The following is a 22,907-nucleotide window of genomic DNA, read 5'->3' as shown; positions in this document are numbered from 1 at the left end:
AGTTTTATACTAGTTCGGCCCCTTACGATGAAGGTAAAAGCCTACGTCTAGTTGTGATGGGATTATTGAGGTTTGGATGACCAGGGAGCGAATACGCTTTACCTGGGTCTCGAGTTGTTGTTGCCTGTAACTCTGCGCCTGGATCTGTTGTGATTGGGCATATAAAGCGGCCCGCTCCTTAGCCATCCTAGTCTCCTCAACCGCTAAGTCTGCCTTGGCCTGAGTTATCTGATCCTTTAGTTTTGCAACATCCGCATTGTGCTGATCTTGAGTCTCCGGGGTGACTGCCGTGGTCAACAATGTCGTCAAGGTGTCCAGCAAACCGGCAAGAACTTGAGCCGGCTGGCGCGTTGGGCCTCCTACCGCGGCTGCCGATTCGGAGATCATTGCTGTTGTAGATGAAGATTGCACGGTGGGCTGCATCCCGGCCATGAAGATTGCAACCCGATTTGGCGATTCAAGGGGGCCCGGAATACTATCGCCATCGGAATATCCCCCAATCCGGCCATCTTGCAGTTGGTACAGTGACTCGGTTTCGCCAGTGGATGATTCACCATCTGAGTAGATGGCCGTCTCACTGTCAGACACTGGTTCAGATTCCGCACCATGGATGAACCCTATGAACGCACGCTTCATGGCAGGCTGAACCCGGGCAGGACTTGCATGCTGAGCCGTTTCGACAAGGTCGGTGGAGATGTCCGGCTCAGGGCCCGGTCCGCCGATCTTACTGATGAAGACATGAATTCCGCCAAAGGGGACCCGGTGCCCGTACTCGATTGAGCCAGCCTCGGGGCCCCGGCCTGCGTCGTCGATGTAGAGCTTGCCGCCGCTTGGTCATCCGGCCAACCGTGTACCCTTTGAGTCCTTTAAAGTTGCCCTTTAAGAACTCGAAACCATCATGAGATAGCCCCACGGTGGGCACCAACTGTCGTGGAATTAACACGTCAGATGTCCTATCATAAGGACTTAGTCGTGGAACCATCGCAACGAGATTAGCTTAAAGGGGTTAAACCGGACAAGGGACACGGGAGTTTTATACTAGTTCAGCCCCTTACGATGAAGGTAAAAGCCTACGTCTAGTTGTGATGGGATTACTGGGGTTTCGATGACCAGGGAGCGAATACACTTTACCTAGGTCTCGAGTTGTTGTTGCATGTAACTCTGTGCCTGGATCTGCTGTGATTGGGCATCTAAAGCGGCCCGCTCCTCAGCCATCCTGGTCTCCTCAGCCGCTAAGTCTGCATTGGCCTGAGTTATCTGATCCTTTAGTTTTGCAACATCTGCATTGTGCTGATCTTGAGTCTCCGGGTGACTGCCGTGGTCAACAATGTCGTCAAGGTGTCCAGCAAACCGGCAAGAACTTGAGCCGGCCGGCGCGCTGGGCCTCCTGCCGGGGCTGCCGATTCGGAGATCATTGCTGATGTAGATTAAGATTGCATGGTGGGTTGCATCCCGGCCATGAAGATTGCAACCCAATTTGGCGGTTCAAGGGGGACCGGAATACTATCGCCATTGGAATATCCCCCAATCCAACCATCTTGCAGTTGGTACAAAGACTCAGTTTTACCAGTGGATGATTCACCATCTGAGTAGATGGTCGTCTCACCGTCAGCCACCGGTTCAGATTCCGCACCATGGATGAACCCTACGAACGCACGCTTCATGACAGGCTGAACCTAGGCAGGACTTGCACGCTGAGCCGTTTCGACGAGGTCAGTGGAGATGTCCGGCTCAGGGCCCGGTTCGCCGATCTTGCCGATGAAGTCATGAATTCCACCAAATGGGACCCGGTACCCGTACTCAATTGAGCCAGCCTTGAGGCCCCAGCCTGCGTCGTCAATGTAGAGCTTGCTGCGACGACTCTTGGTCATCCGGCCAACCGCGTACCCTTTGAGTCCTTCAAAGTTGCCCTTTAGGAACTCGAAACCATCGTGTGATAGCCCCACGGTGGGCGCCAACTGCGTGGAATTAACACGTCAGATGTCCTATCAGAAGGACTTAGTCATGGAGCCATCGCAACGAGATTAGCTTAAAGGGGTTAAACCGGAGAAGGGACGCGAGAGTTTTATACTAGTTCGGCCCCTTACGATGAAGGTAAAAGCCTATGTCTAGTTGTGATGGGATTACTGGGGTTTCGATGACCAGGGAGCGAATACGCTTTACCTGGGTTTCGAGTTGTTGTTGCCTGTCCTGAACCGCCGCCGGGTCATCCCTTTATATACACAGGTTGATGCCCGGCCGGTTTACAGAGTTCTGAGGCCGGCTCATACAAGTGTCCGGCTTGGTCTCTTCCTTTCCCTAACTTACAACACAAGTCATACAACTATGGCGGTTTACAATTATGGGCCTGAATCTGCCTTTGGGCTCTGGGCCTCTAAGCTTTACTAGTAGAGCGACATCTTCTTTATCTTCATGGGCTTCAATACGGATGAGCGTGAACCGGCCCCTCCTTGGCGGTTTACACTTAGTAGTTATATCCTCAACAGTTACCATGGCAGAAGATGATGGAGATTCGCTTGAAGTTCACCCTCCAGCTTCGGAGAGGGGCACTCTTGCCTAGATCTCCACCACTCCAAATCCCCATGAAGCCATGAGAACAACGACGAACCAAGAAAGTCAAGAGGTACAAGAGGGACCTACTCCTATGAGGCCCTTACACAGGTTACATCAGAACAATTTTCATAATTTGGTTCACAATTATGGGGTTGAGAATACTTCTCGTATGCACATACCTTCCAATTGGGACATCTCTCATTGAAGTGAAAGTGATACAGGGAAGAATGCTTGGGGGCCAGAAAATAAGCACCTTATGGTTGAGATTCAAAAGAATGCTGAGATCATCTATCATGTGCTCCAAGAAATTCAGAGTTTGAAGGAGATTTCGATGGACATCATGAAGGACAAGCACAACTCATCATCACCGAAGAAAGAAACTTGAGTATATGGGTATGGACACCACCCTTGGTTTGTTCCAATCTTGGGGGAAGTGCCCCGGTATCGTATCACCATCACTTTTATCATCGTTATCAATTTTAGTTCGATACTTAGTTATTTCATGATTTACAAGAATAAAAGTTTAGTATGATCTAGTTTCGAGTGCTTGTTTCATGATCTATCTATCTATGTAATCGAGTTTGAGATTTATATAATAAAGAGTAGTTTGAGTTTTGCTTGTTTATTTTTATGTTTCAGTCTTAGCAATGAAAATAATAAAAAGATCATATGCTAATCCCATGGGGAGTAATAACTTTACGTAAAGAAAAGTGTAATTGATAAAATTTGTTGGAAATTAACAAACATATTATTGGTCAATGGTGCAATTCATGAAAGATTAATAAGGGAAGAGAGGATTCACATATAGATATAATATCATGGACATCTTTAATGATTGTGAGCCCCCATTAAACATTCTATGTCAAATAGTTGGCGTTGGACAAGGAAGACAACGTAATGAGTTGTGTTCGATTACATTCACATAGAAGTTATATTGTCATGGATCCTCCAACATGTGATGCTTTATCAATATCTTTTGCTAGCCAAAAATCTGTACTAAGTAGAGATACTACTTGTGCATCCAAAACCCTTGAACCCAGTTTCATGTCATGAGAGTCCACTATATCTACCTAGGGATTGAATAAGATCCTTCAAGTAAGTTGTCATCAGTGCACAAAGCAATACAAATTGCTTCTAAATATGTATGATATTTTATTGTAGGGGAAAATAAGCTTTGTACAAACTTGTGATGGTGAAGAAATAAAAGAGACATACTCATAATAAAGGTTGCTATCACAAGAGGCAATATAAAGTGAGGTTCCTTTACATTAAGGGTTGGCACATCCAAAAAGAAAAAGCGCATGATAACCTCTGTGAAGGGCCTATCTTTTACTTTTCTATATTTACTTTTTATGCAAGAGACAGTAGTGCTCTTCTCTATTCCATTTTTATTTTTTCTCTTTGCAAGCATCATGTGGTGTGGAACGATCTAGACACATATAGTCAGTTGGATGTAGGTGATCATGAGTTATTATTGTTGACATTACCCTTGAGGTAAATGAGTTCGGAGGTGAAATTATAAATCCCCATCTTCCTTTGTGTCCGATTGAAACTTTTGCTCCATATATAGTGTGAGTGTTAGCAATCATAGAAGACTAAAAAAGACTAAATGATAGTTGAGTATGTGGACTTGCTAAACAAAAGCTCTTACATAAGAGTCTTCCTGAGAATATGATGAATTGTAATTGTTTCATTGACTTTGTTGGTTTTCAAGAAAGTTTATGCTTTATACTTCAATATTGTGACGAATATTACTTGATCATGAGAAGTTTTATGATGATATATTGTTGTTGTGAAAATGATCACGATGCTAGTATGTTTGTATTTTATTTTATTGACGCCTCTCTCTCTAAACATGTGGTCATGATTATCGATTTCGTATTTCGCTTGAGGACAAGCGAGGTCTAAGCTTGGGGGAGTTGATGCGTCCATTTTGCATCATGTTGTCCTACTGATATTTATACTTATTTGGTCATTATTCCACTTTATGGTGCAATTCTAATGCCTTTTCTCTCTTAATTTGTAAGATTTACATGGAGAGGGAGATTACCGGCAGCTGGAATTCTGGACCTAAAAAAGCTACACCAGAGATACCTATTCTACACAGCTCCAAATGACCTGAAACTTTACAGAGATTTTTTATGGAATATAGAAAATTACTGGAGCAAAGAAATACCAGAGGGGGCCCACCAGTTGCCCACAAGGCAATAGAGTGTGACCATCCCCCTGGGCGCGCCCTGATGCCTTGTGGGGCCCACAGCTGGCCTTCGGTGCCCATCTTATGCTATATGAGTGGTTTTGGCCTAGAAAATATAAGGGAAGGTTTTCGGGATGAGGCGCCACCGTCTCGAGGCGGAGCTTGGGCGGGAGCACTTTTGCTCTCCGGCGGAGCGATTCCACCAGGGAAAGTTCCCTCCGAGAGGGGGAAATCGAAGCCATCGATATGACCAACAATCCTCTCATCATGGGAGGACCAATCTTCATCAACATCTTCACCAGCACCATCTCATCTCAAACCCTAGTTCATCTCTTATATTCAATCTTTGTCTCAAAACCTCAGATTGGTACATGTGGGTTGCTAGTAGTGTTGATTACATCTTGTAGTTGATGCTAGTTGGTTTATTTGGTGAAAGATTATATGTTCGGATCCTTAATGATATTCAATACCCCTCTGATCTTTAACATGAATATGATTTGTGAGTAGTTACTTTTGTTCTTGAGAACATGGGAGAAGTCTTGTTATAAGTAATCATGTGAATTTGGTATTGGTTCAATATTTTGGTGATATATATGTTGTTGCTTCCTTTAGTGGTGTCATATGAACGTCGACTACATGACACTTCACCATACTTGGGCCTAAGGGAAGGCATTGTGGAGTAATAAGTAGATGATGGCTTGGTGGAGTGATAGAAGTTTAAACCCTAGTTTATGCGTTATTCCGTAAGGGGCTGATTTGGATTCATATATTTCATGTTATGGTTAGTTTATCTTAATTCTTCTTTCGTAGTTGCAGATGCTTGCAAGAGGGGGTAATAATAAGTGGGTGGCTTGTTCAAGTAAGAACAACACCCAAGCACCGGTGCACCCACATATCCAATTATCAAAGTAGCGAATGTGAATCAAATAAACATGATGAAAGTGACTAGACGACAATTCCGATATGTCCTCGAGAACGCTTTGCTTATTATAAGAGAATGTTCCAGCTTGTTCTTTGTTATAAAAAGGATGAGGACACCTTGCTACACCTTGGTTACTAGTGCTACTTGTTACTTGTTACGAATTACCTTGCTATCAAACTATCTGTTACTGCTATTTTCAATGCTTGCAGAGAATACCTTGCTGAAAACCGCTTATCATTTCCTTGTTCTCCTCATTGGGTTCGAAACTCTTACTTATCGAAAGGACTACGATTGATCCCTATACTTGTGGGTCATCAGTGCACATGCAGTAGTAGCCTTCACGAAGGCAGGGCTTGTTGGAGGCCAGCTCTATACAAGACTCAAAACCTGGTTAACAAAACCTTGAAGAAGACCTCGATGCAGGTCATCGAGAAGTACTAAGTTAGTATTGAAGATCAAGTATCAAGCCACCGGCTAGCTACTTGCCGGCAAGCGAAGACCCAACAAGCTCTGTGTTGGCAAGCTCCCACCAACTATCCATCGCTCCACCTCAGCGACACGTTGGACGCTTGTGAAGTAGGTGTCGAGCAGGCAGGCTGTTTGGTGAGCTCTGTCTGGGCATGTGTCAGCTCGCCACCGAAGAGCCAACTTTAATGACACCCGTCATGAAGGCGTGTCAAGCTAATACAAGGTAGCTGGACGAACGACATAGAAGGAGGGACATCCCTTGCCGAAAAGCATCACCAGCACGACACCTCGCGGCGCATTTAATGTCTTTCTCCTAACTTGTGAGAGTTAGGTATTTGGCACTATAGCCACTATTTACCTTGTGTCAAGACGGTTTTGCCACTGCGGTGACCCCTTCGTCTATAAAAGGAGGTCCATGGATACATTTACAAAGGTCGACACTTGGGTCATTTGCACGTGTAGCCGCACTTTTCGCGCACCTTTGCCAGCAAGCTGCGCTCCTTGTATTTGAGAATAAACACTTCCAATACAAACAAAGTAGGAGTAGGGGTTTACACCTCACACTGGCCCGAACATGGGTAAATCCCGTGTGTAGAATGTTGATTCTCCTCTTTGTGCTTGTTGATCTCCCAGTCGAACTGCAAAGGGACTTTGACAGTCCCATAGATAGTCGTAGGCACGACACGAGGTTTTTTTTCTTCTGAAACACGAATATTTCTCAAGTTTTTTATCAAAATTATTAAACTTGAACCATTTTCAGAACCGATCATTATTTGAATCTGCGTACAATTTTTTGAAAATAGGGAATATTTTTGAAAATTTGAACAAAATTCGATGACATGAACATTCTTTGATTATGCGAACAAATTTCAAGAATGGGAACTTTTTTGAAATTCCGGAATAATTTGAATATATGAACATATTTTGAAACCGGGAACGATTTCTGACAAACATGACCAATTTTGAAAATTCGAGCATTTTTTGGAAACGTGAACATTTTCCCAAAAGATGAACAATTTTTCGAAAACATGAACAATTCTTGCGTTTATTTTTTCAAATTTACAATTTTAGAAAATTTGAATCAATTTTAAAACATAAAAACCAGCTTAGAAACGTTCTAGATGGTTCCCCGAATTGGGGAGGAATCGAACAAGGGACCTCCTATTGCTTACGAGCGCGAGCCTAGCAAATAGAATAGATAAGCTTTCTTGGTTTACTATGGCGCTAAGCTAAAGGTAATGTTGACGCAACTTTCTTGGTTTACCTGTACGGCCGTCTAATTGGATTGCACCCCCAATGAACATTACAAAGGTTAATGTTGACGCAGCTGTAGGAAGATCCGGCACTTTTGGAGCGGTTGGAGCTATTTATAGAGACCACACATGAGCTTTCCTAGGAGCGTCAACACTCGGATTCTGAAATATTGGGGACCCTGCTACACTTGAAGCACTAGCTATACGTGAGGGGCTAGACCTTTGTGATGACTTAAATCTGCAACAAATTCAGGTTGCATCTGATTCCAAGGGAGTGGTTGATGAGATCAAGAAGGGAAGTGCTGCTCCATATGGTGCAATTATTCAGGAGATAAAGAACCATACTACTGCTTTTATTTCTTGTAACATAGGTCATGAGTTTAGGAGCTTCAACTTTGAAGTTCACAATCTAGCAAAGTTTGCCTTAAAGATAGGGGTTGACCGCCATGTTTGGTTAGGCCAAACCGATGCTATTCCATTCGTCCCTGTAAATATTGTGACGGCTCAATAAAGACTTCGTGTGATTGCCTAAAAGAAAGCTAAAGGTAATGTAAATCCAAACATTTTATCAAATTCTGACTGGGACCAATTTTGAAAAACTATTTTTAAAGCAAACACTTTTCAAATTTGAGAAGAAAAAAAAAGAAGATTTTTTGAATATGTGAACAAATTTTAGGTAAACTGAAATTTTTTCTGAAAATCACGAACATTTTTGATTTGTGAACAAATTTTGTTAAAGGGAACATTTTTTTAAACTCTGAACAAAAATTTGAAAACACGAATATTTTTGAAATCCGTGAACAATTTCTGAAACAAGATTTTTTTTTCAATTCAGAACAAAATTATAAAATGAAAACATTTTTAAAATATTTGAAGATTTTTTTAAACATGAACAGTTTTTTTTACCAAAGAACAGTAGGGTAAATCCCCTACTGTGAGTCATTTTCATTTATAAAGAACAGTATACAAAGTACATAAATAAATGGTTGTTGGGGGGACAACCAAGTAGGTACAATCTAGAGAGAGAGTAGTAAGGAAATTATTGAAAAATTAAATATTGTCTATCCATGAGGACGTGCCCTCTTTTAGAGTGGGTTTAGCCCTCTGCATAGTCATTTTGAAACATCTGACAAAATCATTCTTGCATTCATTTATTGAGCAAGGTATCCCTTCAAAAATCACTTCATTCCTTTGGTTCCGTATGCTCCAGCATCCAAGAATCATGATTTCCATGAAGTGGTCAATTTTATATCTGTGTTTAGCATCAATAATCATATTGTTGATCTCCATATCCGAATTCCATTTAAAACCAATGTCCCACCAAAATCCTTGACTAAATGGACAAGTGAATAGAAGATGAGTCATGTCTTCAAGGTCTTCATTGTTGCATAGAACACATGAACAGTTTTTATTAAATCAAGAACATTTTGAAAACTGTGAAATATTCTCAAAATACGAAAAAGGAACATGATAAATAATAATAATAATAATAATAATAATAATAATAATAGTAATAATAAGATGAACATTTTAAAATATTATTTAAAACCGACCCCGCAAAAAAAATATTTCAAAACCTAAGATGTACTGTAGAGAACATTTTAACGAATTTACGAGAACATAAACGTGTTTGAACTCTGAATGTTTTTGAAAATGTGAACATTTGTGGAAACACGAACAATTATTTAAAACTGAGAGGCACTGTAGTAAACATTTTTCAATCCTGAATATTTTTTAACCCAAATGATAATGCCCATACGTGTGGCACGAAACAACATGGCCTAAATGCTTCCATTACCATCCATTTCGCTACGTCAAAATAGATGACATCAGCGGGAATCTTTTTTGTTTCGGCTTAAAAATGTTTTATCTCCTAATTAAAAAATCCAATTAAAAATCTGTTTTCACCATTAAATCCGTCTCGACGAGATCTTCAAAATTAGATCCCATGTTGATATATTTTGATGATTTTTTTTGGGGCCAAAATTTGCCATGATGTTTACACTGTAGTTGCCAGTGTTTACACTAAAGTTGCCATGTGGCAATTTTAGTTTATAGATCATATCATTTTTAGTACTTTGATCATGATAATTTCAGTACTAACCATGAAAATTATTTTTTGTATGAATCATGGCAATTTTAAGTGCATATATCATGGCAATTTAGTTTATAGTTCATGGCAAGTCTAGTTTCTTAATTCCCCGTTTTATAGTATGTCAAAATTTACTTTTAAAATAGCTAAAACATATCATTGCAACTTCAGTGTAAAAACCATAACAATTCATGTGCAATAGACATGGCAACATTTAACCCCCCAAAAAAGTAGTCGAAACATATTGATATGAGATATATTTTCGAAGATCTCGTCATGATGGATTTAATGATGAAAACGGATCTTCAATCAGATTTTTTATTTAAGAGATAAAATATTTTAAAATTTGGAAATCCAAAAAAATTCTCACATGCATGCATGCGGTGACGTGGTGCAATTTGTGTGTTATAGGGCGTTTGGGCGAGTGTTGCTCCCACCACACGTGTAGGCGTTATCAGCGTCCTAAAAATGTGAACATATCTTTAAAATATAAATATTTTTCAAATTTTGAAGATCTTTTGTAAACGTGAACATTTCTGAAATTCTTGTATTATTTTAAAAATACAAACATTCTTTCAAAAATGGGAACACTTTTTTGAAAAATAGGTTTTTTTAATTTTGAATAAATTTGAGACAATATAATAAATTGAAGTTACAAACATTTTTAAAAAAAAATCCAAACAATTGCTGAAAATATTGAATATATGTAAAGAAAGTAAACAGGAAAAGAGAAAGAAAAGGATAAAGAAACGAGAAAAATAAAAAAAGACATAATATAAAAAAGAGAAAAAGGAAAAGGAAATAAAAAGAAAAGAAACAGAAAATATTGGAAAATGGGCTGTCCTGGTCTGGGGTGCCCCTGTGCGAAGCCCTGACTACTTGAGGCAACACACGTCAAATAGAGTTTTCAAAGAAAAACTGGGGAAACTATCCAAGGGTTACCCTCAGTTTCTTGACTTGCGAGCGCGTCAAATGGTGTGCTCAGTCTTCGCCACGTGTAGCCTGCTAGCGCTCTCTCTGAATTTCGATATATTTTTTAATTTTCTATACGCGTTTTCAGGATTTAGAAGTTTTTTATTTAAATTTTTTGGCTTTTCGATTTTGCCTGGTTTTCCCTATATTTTGTAACTTTTTTCTTATTTTGCAAATGATAGTTATGCTTCTCTGGAAAGCATATATTTGTTTTCACTAGAAGCACCACTGTGCTTCTTGAAGAAGAAAAGAAATTTGTATTTTCACGGGAAGCACAATTATGTTTCTTGGAAAGAAACGAAAAATATATGCTTCCCAGAGAAACACATATTTGCTTCAGAAAAATATGTACTTCCACGAAAGGCCCAAGCCATATGGTTGTATCAAGGCTTGGCTCTCACTCTCCAGATTATTCAGCTCATGAAACTAGAACCATTCGTCTATAACACCAGTACACCACCTAGGCGACTTGGATTCCATAATAAAGTGTGGTGGCGGTCCGCTCCTTAGCTGTGGCGGTTAGCGTAAATCACGGACAGGCGATTCCAGGGTGATCCCGATCGCGCTAGGGTTCCTGCCCGTGGTAGAGGTTCTCGATGTCGTGCAGCACCCCCGTGCAGATCGTAGCAGCGCCAACACACCACCACAAACCATCCTATCCACCATAGGCCTTCCGTGAGCTAGGGATCGCGGTCGTACACCACGGTCAGTCCCTAGGGTTTCCTAGTTAGGTCGCAAGGCAGGGGGTTTAGCAGATGGAGGATGTCGAGGGGTTGATGAGGGGACCAAAGCTGTCTGCGGCGGAGAGGAGGGGGATGAAGATCGGGGAAGCAGAGAAGGGGAAGGCTTGTGAATGGGGGGCGGATGATCCCCAGTCGGTAGGGAAACTGTTCTCGGAGAAGCCAGCGCATGCGGGGGTGATCGGACAAACCCTGGGACGGATCTGGTGCCCGATCAAAGGGCTAGAGTGCAAGGAGCTAGAGACAAACATCTTTCTATTCACGTTTCGGCAAGCGTCTGGATGGAGGAGAGCGTTGGAGGAGGGTCCGTGGTGGTTTAACAAGGAGTTGTTGGTAATGGAGGAATTTGACCCGGACAAGACGGTGGGCGAATATGAATTCAAGTAATCCCTATGTGGATCCGTGTCTTTGGACTCCCCCTGGGCCAAATGAACAGGGCTACGGGAGAACGTATTGGTGCTAATTTCCATGATCTGGTTGATGTGGATGTCGGGCCTGATGGAAAAGCTTGATGGGGAACGTAGCAGAAATTCAAAATTTTCTACGCAACACCAAGATCAATCTATGGAGATTCTAGCCACAAGAGAGGGATGGGATGAGCATCTTCATACCTTTGAAGATTGCTAAGCGGAAGCATTACAAGAACGCGGTTGATGGAGTCGTACTCGCGGTGATTCAAATCGCGGAAGATCCGATCTAGTGCCGAACGGACGGCGCCTCCGCGCTCAACACACGTACAACCCGGGGACGTCTCCTCCTTCTTGATCCAGCAAAGGGAGAGGAGAAGTTGAGGGAGAGCTCCGGCAGCACGACGGTGTGGTGGTGGTGGAGCTCGTGGTTCTCCAGCAGGGCTTCGCCAAGCACTACGGAGGAGGAGGTGTTGGAGGAGGGAGAGGGCTGCGCCAGGGGAAGGGTGCGGCTGCCCTCTCTCTCCCTCACTATATATAGGGGGAAGGGAGGAGGGGGAGGCGCCCTAGGGTTCCCTAGGGGAGGGGCGGCGGCCACAGGAGAAACCCTAGATGGGTTTGGGCGCCCACACCCCCTAGGAAATTGCCCCCAAGCCGGGAGGGGCGGCTGCCCTAGGGGTGGCGCCCACACCTCTCCTGGTTACGTGAGATGGGGTGGGAGGGGCGCTCAGCCCCTTAGTGGGCTGATGTGCCCTCTCCCATTGGCCCATAAGGCCCCCCAACACTTGTCGGGGCCTCCAAAACCCCTTTCGGACACGCTGGTCATCACCTGGTACCCCCAGAACAATTCCGGACTCTAATACCCTTCATCCAATATTCCGATCTTCACCTCTGGACCATTCCGGAGCTCCTCGTCATGTTCGGGATCTCATCTGGGACTCCGAACAACCTTTGGTAACCATATACTATTTCCCATAACAACTCTAGTGTCACTGAACCTTAAGTGTGTAGACCCTACGGGTTCGGGAACCATGCAGACATGACCGAGACGTTCTCCGGTCAATAACCAACAGCGGGATCTGGATACCCATGTTGGCTCCCACATGTTCCACGATGATCTCATCAGATGAACCACGATGTCAAGGATTCAAGCAATCCCGTATGCAATTCCCTTTGTCAATCGGTACGTTACTTGCCCGAGATTCGATCGTCGGTATCCCAATACCTCGTTCAATCTCGTTACCAGCAAGTCACTTTACTCGTTCCGTAATGCATGATCTCGTGACTAACTACTTAGTCACATTGAGCTCATTATGATGATGCATTACCGAGTGGGCCCAGAGATACCTCTCCATCATAAGGAGTGACAAATCCCAGTCTCGATTTGTGCCAACCCAACAGACACTTTCGGAGATACCTGTAGTGCACCTTTAGAGCCACCCAGTTACGTTGTGACATTTGGTACACCCAAAGTACTCCTACGGTATCAGGGAGTTACACAATCTCATGGTCTAAGGAAATGATACTTGACATTAGAAAAGCTCTTAGCAAACGAACTACACGATCTTGTGCTATGCTTAGGATTGGGTCTTGTCGATCACATCATTCTCCTAATGATGTGATCTCGTTATCAATGACATCCAATGTCCATGGTAAGGAAACCATAACCATCTATTGATCAACGAGCTAGTCAACTAGAGGCTCACTAGGGACATGTTGTGGTCTATGTATTCACACATGTATTATGGTTTCCAGTTAATACAATTATAGCATGAACAATAGACAATTATCATGAACAAGGAAATATAATAATAACCATTTTATTATTGCCTCTAGGGCATATTTCCAACAAAGCTATAGAAAAATACCTGCGGGTTAAGGTCAAACTGAATATACAAGAACCCCTAATGAGAGGTTTCGTGTTGGATTGGTACAAGAAGGAGGAGGAGAAGGTAGGCAAGGGGGTTGGTGTGGGAGGAGGAGAGGAGGGCCAGAAGAAGAAGAAGAAGAAGAAGAAGGGGTTACTATGGTGTCGGTTTGAATATGAGTATATGCCCGATTTCTGCTACACCTGCGGCATGATCGGACATGGAGAGAGGGATTGTAGGATGAAACCTCCAAGGGGAGAAGCGCCATAGTATGGGCCATGGCTGAGAGCGGAGGAGACGAACAATAGAGACTAGATGTCGTCGCTCATGGTAAAGGGCGGGGCAGCAGGAGTTTCAGTGGGAGTGACGGTAGTCAGGAGAGGAGAAGGCACTATGGCCGGGGCAAGGGATCGAGGGGTTCAGACAGTAATGCAGTATCATGGAAGAATGAAGATATGGCTTCAAAGAGTAGTGATAAGGACAAAGGTGGGGAAGAGAAGGAAGTATCAAGCCCTCACAAAATCTCGGCTGTGGGGGGAGGCACAACAGGAAGTAAGGTAGCAAAAAGCATACAATTTACAAAGCCCCCGGCTGTACAGCAAGACCAAGAGCAGAACCAAATGGAAGTAGATCAAGCCATTGTGGACGGTGAGGGAGGGGTGAAAGCTAAAGATACAATGAGTGTGGAAATGGACTATGTGGTAAACGGAAACAGACAGGGGGGTGGTGAAATGCATGTTGGAGGAGGGGCGGTGGCTGAGTCTGTGATGAAAGGGAAGAGCACCAATAAATTAAACGCAAGAATCGCCCAGAGAATCATGGTAAGCAGGAGAGTCTGGAGGTTAAACTGGGGAAAAGAGGAGGGGAGGAGATGGATGTTGATGAAGGATACAATGCAAAGAAGGGACGTAGGGAGGGGGTGGATGGGCGGACGATGGTACAAAACACGAAGTGAAGGAAATATGCCCTATAGGTAATAATAAAGTTATTATTTATTTCCTTATATCATGATAAATGTTTATTATTCATGCTAGAATTGTATTAACCGGAAACATGATACATGTGTGAATACATAGACAAACTGAGTGTCACTGGTATGCCTCTACTTGACTAGCTCGTTAATCAAAGATGGTTATGTTTCCTAGCCATGGACAAAGAGTTGTCATTTGATTAACAGGATCACATCATTAGGAGAATGATATGATTGACATGACCCATTCCGTTAGCTTAGCACTTGATCGTTTAGTATGTTGCTATTGCTTTCTTCATGACTTATACATGTTCCTATGACTATGAGATTATGCAACTCCCGTTTATCGGAGGAACAGTTTGTGTGCTACCAAACGTCACAACGTAACTGGGTGATTATAAAGGTGCTCTACAGGTGTCTCCGAAGGTACATGTTGGGTTGGCGTATTTCGAGATTAGGATTTGTCACTCCGATTGTCGGAGAGGTATCTCTAGGCCCTCTCGGTAATGCACATCACTATAAAGCCTTGCAAGCAATGTGACTAATGAGTTAGTTGCAGGTTGATGCCTTACGTAACGAGTAAAGAGACTTGCCGGCAACGAGATTGAACTAGGTATTGAGATACCGACGATCGAATCTCGGGCAAGTAACATACCGATGACAAAGGGAACAACGTATGTTGTTGTGCGGTCTGAACGATAAAAATCTTCATAGAATATGTGGGAGCCAATATGAGCATCTAGGTTCCGCTATTGGTTATTGACCGGAAACGTGTCTCGGTCATGTCTACATAGTTCTCGAACCCGTAGGGTCCGCACGCTTAAGGTTTCGATGACAGTTATATTATGAGTTTATGAGTTTTGATGTACTGAAGGAGTTCGGAGTCCCGGATGAGATCGGGTACATGACGAGGAGTCTCGAAATGGTCGATACGTAAAGATTGATATATTGGACGACTATATTCGGACTTCAGAAAGGTTCCGAGTGATTCGGGTATTTTTCAGAGTACCAAAGAGTTACGGGAATTCGCCGAGGAGTATATGGGTCTTATTAGGCCATACAGGAATAGAGGAGAGAGGTCGAAAGGAAGGAGGCGCGCAACCCCCCTCTGGTACGAATTGGACAAGGGGTGCGGCCCCCTTTTCCTTCCTCCTCTCCCCCTCTTTCCCCTCTTCTCCTACTCCAACAAGGAAGGAGGGAGTCCTACTCCCGGTGAGAGTAGGACTCCCCTTGGCGCGCCCCTCCTAGGCCGGCCGCCCCCTCCCCCCTTGCTCCTTTATATACGGGGGCAGGGGGGCACCTCTAGGCACAACAACAATTGATCTGTTTTATCTGTTAGCCGTGTGTGCTGCCCCCCTCCACCATAGTCCACCTCGATAATATCGTAGCGGTGCTTAGGCGAAGCCCTGCGACGGTAGAACATCAAGATCGTCATCACGCCATCGTGCTAACGGAACTCTCCCTCGACACTCGGCTGGATCAGATTTCGAGGGACGTCATCAAGCTGAACGTGTGCTAGAACTCGGAGGTGCCGTAGTTTCGGTGCTTGATCGGTCGGGCCCTAAAGACGTACGACTACATCAACCGCGTTGTGCTAACGCTTCCGCTTTCGGTTTACGAGGGTACGTGGACACACTCCCCCCTCTCGTTGCTATACATCACCATAATCTTGCGTCTGCGTAGGATTTTTTTTGAAATTACTACATTCCCCAACAGTGGCATCCGAGCCAGGTTTTATGCATTGATTGTTGGGGAACGTAGTAATTTCAAAAAAATTCCTACGTACACGCAAGATCATGGTGATGACATAGCAACGAGAGGGGAGAGTGTTGTCCACGTACCCTCGTAGATCGTAAGCGGAAGCGTTATGACAACGCGGTTGATGTAGTCGTACGTCTTCACGATCCGACCGATCCAAGCACCGAATGTACGGCACCTCCGAGTTCAGCACACGTTCAGCTCGATGACAATCCCCGGGCTCCGATCCAGCAAAGCTTCGGGGATGAGTTCCGTCAGCACGACGGCGTGGTGACGATGATGATGTTCTACCGGCGCAGGGCTTCCCCTAAACTCCGCGACGATATGACCGAGGTGGAATATGGTGGAGGGGGGCACCGCACACGGCTAAGGAACGGTCCGTAGATCAACTTGTGTGTCATGGGGTGCCCCCCTGCCCCCATATATAAAGGAGGGAGGGGGGAGGCCGGCCGGCCCTTGTGGGCGCGCCAAGGAGGAGTCCTCCTCCTAGTAGGAGTAGGACTCCCCCTTTCCTACTCCTACTAGGAGGGGAAGGAAGGGGGAGAGGGGGGAAGGAAAGAGGGGGGCGCCGCCCCCCCCCCTCCTAGTCCAATTCGGACTAGAGGGAGAGGGGGCGCGCGGCCCACCCTGGCCGCCCCTCTCTCTTTCCACCAAGGCCCATGTAGCCCATTATCTCTCCCCGGGGTTTTCCGGTAACCCTCCGGCACTCCGGTTTTCTCCGACAACGTCCGGAACACTTCCGGTGTCCGAATATAGTCGTCCAATATATCAATCTTTATGTCTCGACCATTTCGAGACTCCTCGTCATGTCCATGATCACATCCAGGACTCCGAACAAACTTCGGTACATCAAAACTTATAAACTCATAATAATCATCATAACGTTAAGCGTGCGGACCCTACGGGTTCGAGAACTATGTAGACATGACCTAGAACTATTCTCAGTCAATAACCAATAGCGGAACCTGGATGCCCATATTGGTTCCTACATATTCTACGAAGATCTTTATCGGTCAAACCGCATAACAACATACGTTGTTCCCTTTGTCATCGGTATGTTACTTGCCCGAGATTCGATCGTCGATATCCAATACCTAGTTCAATCTCGTTACCGGCAAGTCTCCTTACTCATTCCGTAATACATCATCCCACAACTAACGCATTAGTTGCAATGCTTGCAAGGCTTAAATGATGTGTATTACCGAGAGGGCCCAGAGATACCTCTCCGACAATCGGAGTGACAAAACCTAATCTCGAAATATGCCAACCCAAGATGTACCTTCAGAGACACCTGTAGAGCACCTTTATAATCACCCAGTTATGTTGTGACGTTTGGTAGCACACAAAGTGTTCCTCTGGTAAACGGGAGTTGCATAATCTCATAGTTACAGGAACATGTATAAGTCATGAAGAAAGCAATAACAACATACTAAACGATCAAGTGCTAGGCTAACAGAATGGGTCAAGTCAATCACATCATTCTTCTAATGACGTGATCCCATTAATCAAATGACAACACATGTCTATGGTTAGGAAACATAACCATCTTTGATTAATGAGCTAGTCAAGTAGAGGCATACTAGTGACACTATGTTTGTCTATGTATTCACACATGTATTATGTTTCCAGTTAATACAATTATAGCATGAATAATAAACATTTATCATGAAATAAGGAAATAAATAATAACTTTATTATTGAATCTAGGGCATATTTCCTTCAGTCTCCCACTTGCACTAGAGTCAATAATCTAGTTCACATCGCCATGTGATTTAACATCAATATTCATATCTGTATATGATTAACACCCATAGTTCACATCGTCATGTGATCAATGCCCAAAGGGTTTACTAGAGTCAATAATCTAGTTCACATAGCTATGTGATTAACACCCAAAGAGTACTAAGGTATGATCATGTTTTGCTCATGAGAGAAGTTTAGTCAACGGGTCTGTCACATTCAAAGCCGTATGTATTTTGCAAATATTCTATGTCCACAATGCTCTGCACGGAGATACTCTAGCTAATTGCTCCCACTTTCAATATGTATCCAGATTGAGACTTAGAGTCATCTGGATTGGTGTAAAAGCTTGCATCGTTGTAACTTTTTACGACTGGCTCTTTTATCACCTCCATAATTGAGAAACATCTCCTTAGTCCTCACTAAGGATATTCTTGACCGTTGTTCTAGTGATCTACTTTTAGATCAAAATTGTATTCCTTTGCCAAACTCAGAGCAAGGTATACAATAGGTCTAGTACACAGCATAGTATACTTTATAGAACCTATGACTGAGGCATAGGGAATGACTGTTCATTCTTTTCTATTTTCTACCATGGTCGGGTTTTGAGTCTTACTCAACTTCACACCTTGCAACACAGGCAAGAACTCTTTCTTTGACTGTTCCATTTTGAACTACTTCAAAATCTTGTCAAGGTATGTACTCATTGAAAAATCTTATCAAGCGTCTTGATCTATCTCTATAGATCTTAATGCTCAATGTGTAAGCAGCTTCACCAAGGTCTTTCTTTGAAAAACTCCTTTCAAACACTCCTTTATGCTTTCCAGAAAAACTCTACATTATTTCCGATCAACAATATGTCATTCACATATACTTATCAGAAATGTTGTAGTGCTCCCACTCACTTTCTTGTAAATACAGGCTTCACCGCAAGTCTGTATAAAACTATATGCTTTGATCATCTTATCAAAGCGTATATTCCAACTCTGAGATGCTTACACCAGTCCATAGATGGATCGCTGGAGCTTGCACATTTTGTTAGCACCTTTAGGATTGACAAAACCTTCTGATTGTATCATATACAATTCTTCTTTAATAAATCCATTAAGGAATGTAGTTTTGACATCCATTTGCCAAATTTCATAAAATGTGGCAATTGCTAACATGATTCGGACAGACTTTTAAGCATCGATACGAGTGAGAAAATCTCATTGTATTCAACACCTTGAACTTTGTCAAAAACCTTTTTCGACAAGTCTAGCTTTGCAGATAGTGACACTACTATCAGCATCTGTCTTCCTCTTAAAGATCCATTTATACAATATGGCTTGCCGATCATCGGGCAACTCCACCAAAGTCCACACTTTGTTCTCACACATGGATCCCATCTCAGATTTCATGGCCTCAAACCATTTCGTGGAATCTGGGCTCATCATCGCTTCCTCATAGTTCGTAGGTTCGTCATGGTCTAGTAACATAACTTCCAGAACAGGATTACCGTACCACTCTGGTGCGGATCTTACTCTGGAAGACCTACGAGGTTCTGTAGTAACTTAATCTGAAGTTTCATGATCATCATCATTAACTTCCTCACTAATTGGTGTAGTAGTCACAGGAACAGATTTCTGTGATGGACTACTTTCAAATAAGGGAGCAGGTACAGTTACCTCATCAAGTTCTACTTTCCTCCCACTCACTTCTTTCGAGAGAAACTCCTTCTCTAGAAAGGATCCATTCTTAGCAACGAATGTTTTGCCTTTGGATTTGTGATAGAAGGAGTACCCAACAGTTTCCTTTGGGTATTCTATGAAGAGGCACTTCTCCGATTTGGGTTTGAGCTTATCAGGATGAAACTTTTTCACATAAGCATCGCAACCCCAATTTTTAAGAAACGACAACTTTGGTTTCTTGCCAAACCACAGTTCATATTGTGTCATCTCAACGGACTTAGGTGGTGCCCTTTTAACGTGAATGCAGCTGTCTCTAATGCATAACCCCAAAATGATAATGGTAAATAAATAAGAAACATCATATATCGCACTATATCCAATAAAGTGCGGTTACGATGTTCGGACACACCATAACGTTGTGGTGTTCCAGGTGGCGTGAGCTGTGAAACTATTCCACATTGTTTTAATTAAAGACCAAACTCGTAACTCAAATATTCGTCTCCGCGATCAGATCGTAGAAACTTTATTTTCTTGTTACGATGATTTTTCCACTTCACTCTGAAATTCTTTGAACCTTTCAATTATTTCAGACTTATGTTTCATCAAGTAGATATACCCATATCTGCTTAAATCATCTGTGAAGGTCAGAAAATAACGATACTCGCCATGAGCCTTAATACTCATTGGTCTGCATACATCAGTATGTATTATTTCCAACAAGTTTGTTGCTCGTTCCATTGTTCCGAAGAACGGAGTTTTAGTCATCTTGCCCAAAAGGCACGGTTCGCAAGCATCAAATGATTCATAACCAAGTGATTCCGAAAATCCATCTTTATGGAGTTTCTTCATGCGCTTTACACCGATATGACCCAAACGGCAGTGCCACGAATAAGTTGCACTATCATTATTAACTTTGCATCTTTTGGCATCAATATTATGAATATGTGTATCACTACGATCGAGATCCAATAAACTATTTTCATTGGGTGTATGACCATTGAAGGTTTTATTCATGTAAACAGAACAACAATTATTCTCTGACTTTAAATGAATAACCGTATTGCAATAAACATGATCAAATCATATTCATGCTCAACGCAAACGCTAAATAACATTTATTTAGGTTTAACACTTATCCCAAAAGTTTAGGGAGTGTGCGATGATGATCATATCAATCTTGGAACTACTTCCAACACTCATCGTCACTTCCCTTTCAACTAGTCTCTGTTTATTCTGTAACTCCTGTTTCGAGTTACTAATCTTAGCAACCGAACAAGTATCAAATACTCAGGGGCTACTATAAACACTAGTAAAGCACACATCAATAACCTGTATATCAAATATACCCTTGTTCACTTTGCCATCCTTCTTATCCACCAAATATTTGGAGTAGTTCCACTTCCAGTGACCATTTCCTTTGCAGTAGAAGCACTCAGTTTCAGGCTTTAGGTTCAGCTTTGGGCTTCTTCGCGGGAGTGACAACTTGCTTGTCATTCTACTTGAAGTTCCCTTTCTTTCCCTTTGCCATTCTCTTGAAACTAGTGGTCTTGTCAATCATCAACACTTTATGCTCTTTCTTGATTTCTACCTTCGTCGATTTCAACATCACGAAGAGCTCGGGAATCGTTTTCGTCATCCTTTGCATACTATAGTTCATCACGAAGTTCTACTAACTTGGTGATGGTGACTAGAGAATTCTATCAATCACTATCTTATCTGGAAGATTAACTCCCACTTGATTCAAGCGATTGTAGTACCCAGACAATCTGAGCACTTTCTCACTAGTTGAGAGATTCTCCTCCATCTTTTAGCTATAGAACTTGTTGGAGACTTCATATCTCTCAACTCGGGTATTTGCTTGAAATATTAACTTCAACTCCTGGAACATCTCATATGGTCCATGACGTTCAAAACGTCTTTGAAGTCCCGATTCTAAGCCGTTAAGCATGGTGCACTAAACTATCAAGTAGTCATCATATTGAGCTAGCCAAACGTTCATAACGTCTGCATTTGCTCCTGCAATAAGTTTGTCACCTAGCGGTGCATCAAGAACATAATTCTTCTGTGCAGCAATGAGGATAAACCTCAGATCACAGTTCCAATCCGCATCATTGCTACTAACATCTTTCAACATAGTTTTCTCTAGGAACACATATAAAAATAAACATATGAAAGCAACAACGCGAGCTATTGATCTACAACATAATTTGCAAAATACTATCAGGACTAAGTTCATGATAAATTAAAGTTCAATTAATCATATTACTTAAGAACTCCCACTTAGAAAGACATCCCTCTAATCTTCTAAGTGATCATGTGATCCAAATCAACTAAACCATAACCGATCATCACGTGAGATGGAGTAGTTTTCAATGGTGAACATCACTATGTTGATCATATCTACTATATGATTCACGCTCGACCTTTCGATCTCCGTATTCCGAGGCCATATCTGCATATGCTAGGCTCGTCAAGTTTAACCTGAGTATTCCGCATGTGCAAAACTGGCTTGCACCCATTGTAGATGGACGTAGAGCTTATCACACCCGATCATCACGTGGTGTCTGGGCACGACGAACTTTGGCAACGATGCATACTCAGGGAGAACACTTCTTGATAATTAGTGAGAGATCATCTTATAATGCTACCGTCAAACAAAACAGAGTAAGATGTATAACAGATAAACATCATATGCAATCAAAATATGTGACATGATATGGCCACGATCATCTTGCGCCTTTGATTTCCATCTCCAAAGTACTGTCATGATCTCTATCGTCACCGGCACGACACCATGATCTTCATCATCTTGATCAATATCAATGTGTCATCACATGGTCGTCTCGCCAACTATTGCTCTTGCAACTATTGCTATCGCATAGCGATGAAGTAAAGGAATTATTTGGCACTTGCATCTTATGCAACAAAGAGACAACCATAGAGCTTCTGCCGGTTGCCGATAACTTCAACAAAACATGATCATCTCATACAACAACTTATATCTCATCACGTCTTGACCATATCACATCACAACATGCCCTGCAAAAACAAGTTAGACGTCCTCTACTTTGTTGTTGCAAGTTTTACGTGGCTGCTACGGGCTGAGCAAGAACCGTTCTTACCTACGCATCAAAACCACAACGATAGTTCGTCAAGTTGGTGCTGTTTTAACCTTCTCAAGGACCAGGCGTAGCCACACTTGGTTCAACTAAAGTTGGAGAAACTGACACCCGCTAGTCACCTGTGTGCAAAGCACGGCGGTAAAACCAGTCTCGCGTAAGCGTACGCGTAATGTCG

The sequence above is a fragment of the Triticum dicoccoides genome, chromosome 7B (assembly GCF_002162155.2).
Source record: "Triticum dicoccoides isolate Atlit2015 ecotype Zavitan chromosome 7B, WEW_v2.0, whole genome shotgun sequence".
In the NCBI taxonomy this organism is placed as follows: Eukaryota; Viridiplantae; Streptophyta; class Magnoliopsida; order Poales; family Poaceae; genus Triticum; species Triticum dicoccoides.
The sequence above is the reverse complement of the archived record's forward strand: the minus strand, read 5'-3'. Positions refer to the sequence as shown.